Source organism: Triticum dicoccoides, chromosome 5A (assembly GCF_002162155.2).
Source record: "Triticum dicoccoides isolate Atlit2015 ecotype Zavitan chromosome 5A, WEW_v2.0, whole genome shotgun sequence".
In the NCBI taxonomy this organism is placed as follows: Eukaryota; Viridiplantae; Streptophyta; class Magnoliopsida; order Poales; family Poaceae; genus Triticum; species Triticum dicoccoides.
The window spans coordinates 635,762,737-635,770,257 of record NC_041388.1 but is presented as its reverse complement, the minus strand read 5'-3'; the positions used below and the strand labels follow the sequence as shown (position 1 = coordinate 635,770,257).

The window sequence follows — 7,521 nt, the reverse complement described above, 5'->3', positions numbered from 1 at the left end:
GATCTGGCCGTGCGTGCAGTTAATAAGGGGGTGTCGGGTGTCGCTGCGAGTGGGGTCGGCTTGTAAGATGACTGTTGGTCTGACTCGTTCGGCGGCTGAGGTGCATGTCAGGTGCTGGATGGTGCATTTGCGGTGCGGCGAGTGTCAGACTGGACCGGGCACTGTTTACCACACTATTTGTGCCTCATTTTACCAACAGTTTCTTCGCTTTCCCGTGGTAGCGTTTCTGCGATACTTAAATTGATGCAACACGTTTGGTGTAATCTTGTTGGGTTGTGCTTGTTTCGCGGATGGACAGATGCCAATTCTGGTTTTAGTGGAGTACAACTTGGGCAGTGGGATCTTGATAGGATGGCGCCTAATAAATGATTTCTCGAGATAGTATGACATATTAATTTCCAAAAAAAATCAATGGCGTCGATCGCGCACCTATCTCAAGGAAACCGCGATGCGGGCAATGAATACCTACGCCTTTGGCAGACATTAAATCCACGCGCGGAAGCACGAGGGTCTCGGTGACCCACTCCTTCTCCCCCTCTGGCCTCTATCTCAGATCTGAGCGATAGAAGGGCCTTGGGCGTGGGGGGAGAACATGGCGGCGATGGGGTTGGAAGGGCCTTGGGTGTGGGGGGATCCCATCGCGGGCGGCGACGAGGCGAAGATGGCAAGGCTCCGCGAGATCTATCGGCGATACATGGATGCGGAGGGGATGCGTCAAGTATCACGTCGGGTGGTTGAAGATGCCTCGGGGGAGGAGCGGAGTCGGATCTTAGGGAAGGCCCCACTCGAAATCCTCTATTGGGCGGTGATGGAGGCGGAGTCCGGCGATCCGATGCGGCGCGAGCAGTGGCACCACTACTTGTCGTACGATTGGGTTTCGTCCGATCCAATCTGGGATAATGTGCGGGTGGTGACCATGACTGGGAGGTCACCGCCACGCAGTCCGACGATGCCCGTCCCGACTGACAACGACGTGCGGGTGTTACCGAGTCAAAATGTTGCCCAGGTGGTTTCACAGCTGCCTCGTCGCTCACCTCGGTTTCCCCGGCGTTCTGCGCGGATCCAGGCACTTGCACAGAGCGCCGCCGATGAGTAGGCGCCTTCTCGGCTGGTAGCCGATTCTGGCTGCTGGCCGGGGAGGAGTCCGACGATGAGGACTCCTGCGACCGTTTTGTTGCTTCGTTTTCGAGTAAGATTTATGGTCTCTACAATTTTTTACATTCTCCTGTACCAAGTAATGGCGTGGGGATTTGTAGCTGCAAGAAATAGGGTTCAAAGATGTGATTTGCATGCTTCAAATAGTTCTTCCCTGGAATTTTCAACGAAAGTTGAGAAAGCCACTGATTTTGATTATAATATTGCTGATGGGGATGGTTTGTCCTTGGTTCTTTAACAACATAAGGGGAGGATTCAACTTATATGATGTCTTTATACCGCATCCCGATTGGTGTGAAGAAAAGTGCCAATTTCTTCATGGCTAGGTTTATTTAGCATGAGACAACAACAAGAAAGAAAATCTCGTAGTAAACTGGGCCAGTGGCTTTAGACCTAAAGAGCATGCGGGCCTAGGTATTAGATATCTTGACCTCATGAATAATGCTATACTGGCTAAATGGTTATGGAAGTTAGAGACTGTAAATGGTCTCTAGCAAACAATTGTCCTGACAAACATGTTCGGAATGGTTGCTTTTCTGCAACTAAGACTAAGACCGGGAACTCCCATTTTTAGTCGAGTCTCATGAAAATAAAAGACATATTCTACCAGCATTCCAAAAAAGTGGGTAATGGCAAAAATACTTGATTTAAACCTTTTAAAATCTTTTATGCTAGACTGCACAATTTTAGTTTTGATCACAATATTATTGTAGTTGATACCTTGCAGAAAGGCTGGGAGGATTTTAGATTTATGAGAACTACGTGGGGTAATACTTTAGCTCTCCGGGGTAGCATCAAAAAAGGATGTGAGGAAATTGTGGTGCCTAACAACAAGGATTCTATTAAGTGTATGTTAACTGTAGACAGTCTTCTTATTATCAAAACCATAAGCTATTCAATATTATGGGTTTCCACCTTTTTGTGGAAACATAATTCCACAAAAAATGAAAGTCTTTCTTTGGTCGATGGTCAAAATAGCTTATTAACTAGAGACAATAGGCTGAAAAGAGGCTAGATCGGTCCCTGAAAAATGATGAGAGCTCTGAGTAGTTATTCTTCAGGAGTTTGGTGGCTAAACTAGAGCGGGGTTTGTTTAAATGTGCTTTTCATTTGAGATATATTCCTTATAATCTGAGTTTGTGCTTTAGTAGCTATATTAAAAGTTTTCACCATGGAACTGAAAAACAGGTGTTAGTTGTTGTTACCGCTATCTCTGGGACAATTTGGAGAAGCAGAAATGATATTATTTTTGAAAGAAAGATGATAAATGACCATATTATGCTTATCAGGTTGATATTTCGGTGGATAACAAATTAGGCAATTTTGCGGATAAAGAAGGGAAATCAAAGAGTGTTGACGCTGGGAGCAAAAGTCATGGAGCAGGTGGCGGGTGAAGCATACAGTGCATCGCAGGGGTGGCGTCGTCCGGGGGTTCCAAGGATCAGTGGCTAAACTTCCTCGGCTGGCTACGTCCCTGGCATGGTGCACAGCTCCTATGTCGGCCTTGCTTCTGGATGTGTTGAATCTTCTTTAATGATCCATTTATCAGACTGAGTTTTGTCACCGTTCTTTGGTTAAACTGTTGTGCGATTTTGGTGTGTAATAATAAATTGGAGTTTGGGGATTTGCTGCTTGTTTAGTCGCTTTGCTATTCAGTATGAGGGGCTCGTGATGGATCGAACCAATTGATTTCTTTTATAATGATAAAACATGTGGAAGAACATTTCATACTACCGTGTGTGTGGTGCGAATGCCCCTGTACCTGTACGTGCTGCTATTTCTTGAGCCCGCCGCATAGCTCGGAAATATGAGCTCGACCAGACAGTAGAATGGAATACTGGGAATGGAAACCGTGATGCGGATCCTGTGATATTGTACTCTGTGACGAGCACGTGCGTGCGGTGAGTGCAGGCCCTGGACAGAGCAGAGCACGGACGAATGACCCGCGCGCTGTGCAACCGACGGACGGATGGAACCGCCAGCCAGCGGTACGAGCGCGTGCTGTGCTGCTGCTACGGTTGGTCGGTAGGTGCTGGCCCCGCCGCCCGCCTCGCCCGCGCTCCCCGCGGCGCCCGCCTCCTGCCCGCTCCTGCTCGCCACGCCCCCCGCCCGTCCCACGTGCGGTCACCGCGGCGCCCACCGCCTGCCCGCTCCTGCTCGCCACGCCCCGCTGCCCGCCGCGCTGCGCGCCGTCCCGCCTCCCGCCGCCTACCTTGCGCCCACCCCGCGTGCGCCCCCCGCCCACCCCGCGTGCGCCCCCCGCCCACCCCGCGCGCGCACGCAGCGCTGCCCTCGCGCCCTCGCTCGCCGTGGCCCGCTGTCGGTGTCAAAACCGACGGATCTCGGGTAGGGGGTCCCGAACTGTGCGTCTAAGGCAGATAGTAACAGGAGGCAGGGGACACGATGTTTTACCCAGGTTCGGGCCCTTTTGATGGAGGTAAAACACTACGTCCTGCTTGATTATTCTTGATAATATGAGTAATTCAAGAGTTGACTATCACGAGATCAGAGAGGCTAAACCTTACAAGCTAGCCTATGGTATGATTGTATGTTGTCCTACGGACTAAAACCCTCCGGTTTACATAGACACCGGAGGGGGCTAGTGTTACACAGAGTCGGTTACAAGGAAGGAGATCTGCATATCCGTATTGCCAAGCTTGCCTTCCACCTCAAGGAGAGTCCCATCCGGACACGGGACGAAGTCTTCAATCTTGTATCTTCATAGTCCAACAGTCCGGCCAAAGGATATAGTCTGGCTGTCCGGATACCTCCTAATCCAGGACTCCCTCAGTAGCCCTTGAACCAGGCTTCAATGACAATGAGTCCGGCGCGCAGATTGTCTTCGGCATTGCAAGGCGGGTTCCTCCTCCGAATACTTCATAGAAGATTTTGAACACGAGGATCGTTTCCGGCTTTGCAAAACAAGTTCCACATACCTCCGTAGAGAGAATAATATTTTCACAAATCTGATCTGCTAACGTACTCCATAGCGTGGCATCACACCACAGCCAGGTCTTTATTCGAATCGTTTTTCATAACCTATCTCAGCGTGTTTCGCGAGGTGGTTTCCTTGGCACGTCTTGTCGAAGCAGAGATCGTGTCCCCTTATTACGGGATTCCCATCAATACGGACGTGGGTAACCCAACCGCGCCATCAATTACGGTGCTTGGGGGATAAGCGAGTTTTACCAGGCTGTGGGGGCGCATAGTTTCGTCCGCCCTTATAAAGGGATAAGGTTTCACCTTTTTCTACCCACGCCTTCTTCCTCCTTGCTCATCCATTTGCGCGCGCTCGAGCTCCAGTGCCCAAGTCCACATCCTTCTCCTCAACTTTCTCCAAACATGTCCGCAGCGGGAGGCAAGTGGATGGTCTCCTCCGTCATAGAGGGACACATCAAAAAACTACGTGGGGCCGGATACTTAGCCGCGGATATCGCGCACCGGCTGCCAGCCGCGGGGCAGATTGTTCCTACCCCGAAACCTCACGAAAGGGTGTTTTTCCTCCCCCACTTCGTCCGCGGACTGGGGTTTCCCCTCCATCCATTCGTCCGCGGCCTTATGTTCTATTATGGGCTGGATTTTCATGATCTGGCCCCGAATTTCATCCTCAACATCTCGGCGTTCATCGTCGTGTGCGAGGCTTTCCTCCGCATCCAGCCCCACTTCGGCCTGTGGCTGAAGACCTTCAATATCAAGCCGAAGGTGGTTGGCGGCCAACAAGCGGAATGCGGCGGATCCATGATGGGAAAAATGCCCAACGTTACATGGATCGAGGGCTCCTTCGTAGAGACCATAAAGGGGTGGCAATCGGGGTGGTTCTACATCACCGAGCCGCGCGACACCAACTGGGTGGCGGCCCCCGAGTTTCAATCCGGAATCCCCACGCGGCTCACTTCCTGGAAGGAGAAGGGCCTGTCCTGGGGCTCATCGGTGGAGCTGGACGGACTCCAAAAGTGTATCCGAAACATGATAAGCAAGAAACTTAAGCTTGTCAACATAGTCTAGGTCATGCTCTTCCGCCGGATCCTCCCGTGTCAACAACGGGCTTTCAACTTATGGGAGTTCGACCCGGCCCAGCACCAGACTCTACGTGAGCTCTTCGACACGACGCATAAGGACGTCTGGAAGGTGCTGTTCAAGGGCGTCGAGGTCCCCCCTTCTCTTACCGAGGACCGCGGGCTAAGCGCGAAGCGCCCTGCGAATCCGGTAAGTTCTGTACATCTGGTAGGGTATTTATTTCCCATAGCTTAACCATGTGCGGGGTCTGAGCTCGCATGCCTTTGACAAGACTGGGTGGAGACATCAGAGCAGATTAACTATCCGACCCCTCTACCCGAAGACCCTGTAGATGCTCTCCTGACGGAGATGCGGACTCTGGCTCCTTATGAGGTGCCAGAGAAGACCAAGAAGAAGGCCACGGGAACCCGAAAGAGTTCCCGGCACCAGGTGGTATCGGACATATCGTCCGATAACTCCGAGACGCACTCCTCCCGTGAAAACGAGGAGGAGGAAGATGAAGATTTTCCCCTCTAGCCGGGGAGACAAGAAAAGGAAGGCCGCCCCAACCGTGGAGGCCGAAGGGTCCAAGAAGGGAAGGATTCTTCTTCCGGACTGTTCCACCACCGCCGCCGACGGTGAAGACGAGTGGCTACTCAGTGCCAAGCCCCTGGCGAAGTCGTAAGTATTCGGATGCCAGAGTAACTCATAGCATACTTTTGTTGCACTGCTTCTCCTAACGTCGAATATGATTATGCAGTCCGCCCCGAGCCCGTATCAACGTATCCTCGTCGAACGGTTCCTTGGAATCATCGAATATGGATAGTGATACACTTCCAACCGCCTCCTCTACTTGCCCTAAGGACAATGTCGAGGTATTGTCTCAAGGGGCACCGAGCCGGGGGGAGATAGTCCCGGAGGCGCCTCAAGGCGACCTTTCGGACTCCAGGAGCAAAGGGAGCAAGACTCCCAAGGGCTCCAAGTTCGGCCCTCAGCCGAACACCGCGCCGGAACCTCCAGTGGTTCCGAACTCCGGCAGGCGGCCCCCTTCCAAGAGGGGTGAGGGAGTCCTGGATTAGGGGGTGTTCGGATAGCCGAACTATACCTTCAGCCGGACTCCTGGACTATGAAGATACAAGATTGAAGACTTCGTCCCGTGTCCGGAAGGGACTTTCCTTGGCGTGGAAGGAAAGTTTGGCAATACGGATATTCAGATCTCCTACCATTGTAACCGACTCTATGTAACCCTAACCCTATCCGGTGTCTATATAAACCGGAGGGTTTTAGTCCGTAGGAGAACATACACATCAACAATCATACCATAGGCTAGCTTCTAGGGTTTAGCCTCTCTGATCTTGTGGTAGATCTACTCTTGTACTACCCATATCATCAATATTAATCAAGCATGACATAGGGTTTTACCTCCATCGAGAGGGCCCGAACCTGGGTAAAACTTCGTGTCCCTTGCCTCCTGTTACCATCCGGCCTAGACGCACAGTTCGGGACCCCCTACCCGAGATCCGCCGGTTTTGACACCGACATTGGTGCTTTCATTGAGAGTTCCTCTATGTCGTCGCCATCAGGAAGGATGCCTTGCCCCGTCTTTAAAGATGGCACCGTTGCTAAGGGAGCTTTGGCTGTCGGCCAAACCCTCCAGCTAGGTGGTTTTCTTATGACCGCCTGTTCGGCTTCTGCACCGACGATGACCTCTCGAGCCATCGAAAACAATCTTCATGTCAGTTCGGAACTCGCCGAGCAGTTAGATCCAATGGAGCTTTCCTCCATAAACGAGCTCTTGGATCGCTTCGCTGCCCTGGGAGTCGCTACGGATTATGACCAGATTGGCCCTAAAACTAATCTGAGAGAGATTAACTCTCCCCAAGTCACCCACCACGTTGCCGTGGTAGAGGGACAGTGTGGCGACCCTTCATCTATCTTAAGGACTCGCTACGTCCGGATTCCCGATCCCTCCAAGCCGGATACCCGCAGAGGGGAGGATATCACTCAAGACCTGAACTTAGAGTCAGGCGACGAGCTGGATTCATTGGACAACACCCAGATAACCAAATTTTCGAGTTTAGAAATTCCTCGGCCTCTGAGCCTTAGACGGGGTGAGGCTTCGGATTTAACTCCACCGACCCACCCCAACATAAGTGATCTATCCAAAATTAGGCAAGAGCGTGACGAAACAATACATCATTACTGGGCTAGATTCCTCCTGGTTAAGAACAGGCTAAGGGACTGTCGCGAGGAAGACACAATCTTAATCTTCTGCAATAATTGCACGGACAAGGGAATACTCAACGCCATAAGTCGACGTGATATCACACGCTTCGCTGACTTGGCGTCCATTGTACAAAAGTATTGTGC

The 7,521-nt window shown here is 51.6% G+C and overlaps 1 long non-coding RNA gene across 1 annotated transcript; it reads left to right on the top strand.

The window, feature by feature from the left end:
* The first annotated feature begins 550 nt into the window (after positions 1 to 550).
* LOC119298201 lies at positions 551 to 2,781 on the top strand. The gene is made up of 2 exons (XR_005145816.1): positions 551 to 1,189; positions 2,445 to 2,781. It is a non-coding gene; the product is annotated as an uncharacterized LOC119298201 (long non-coding RNA).
* Positions 2,782 to 7,521: the final 4,740 nt, after the last annotated feature.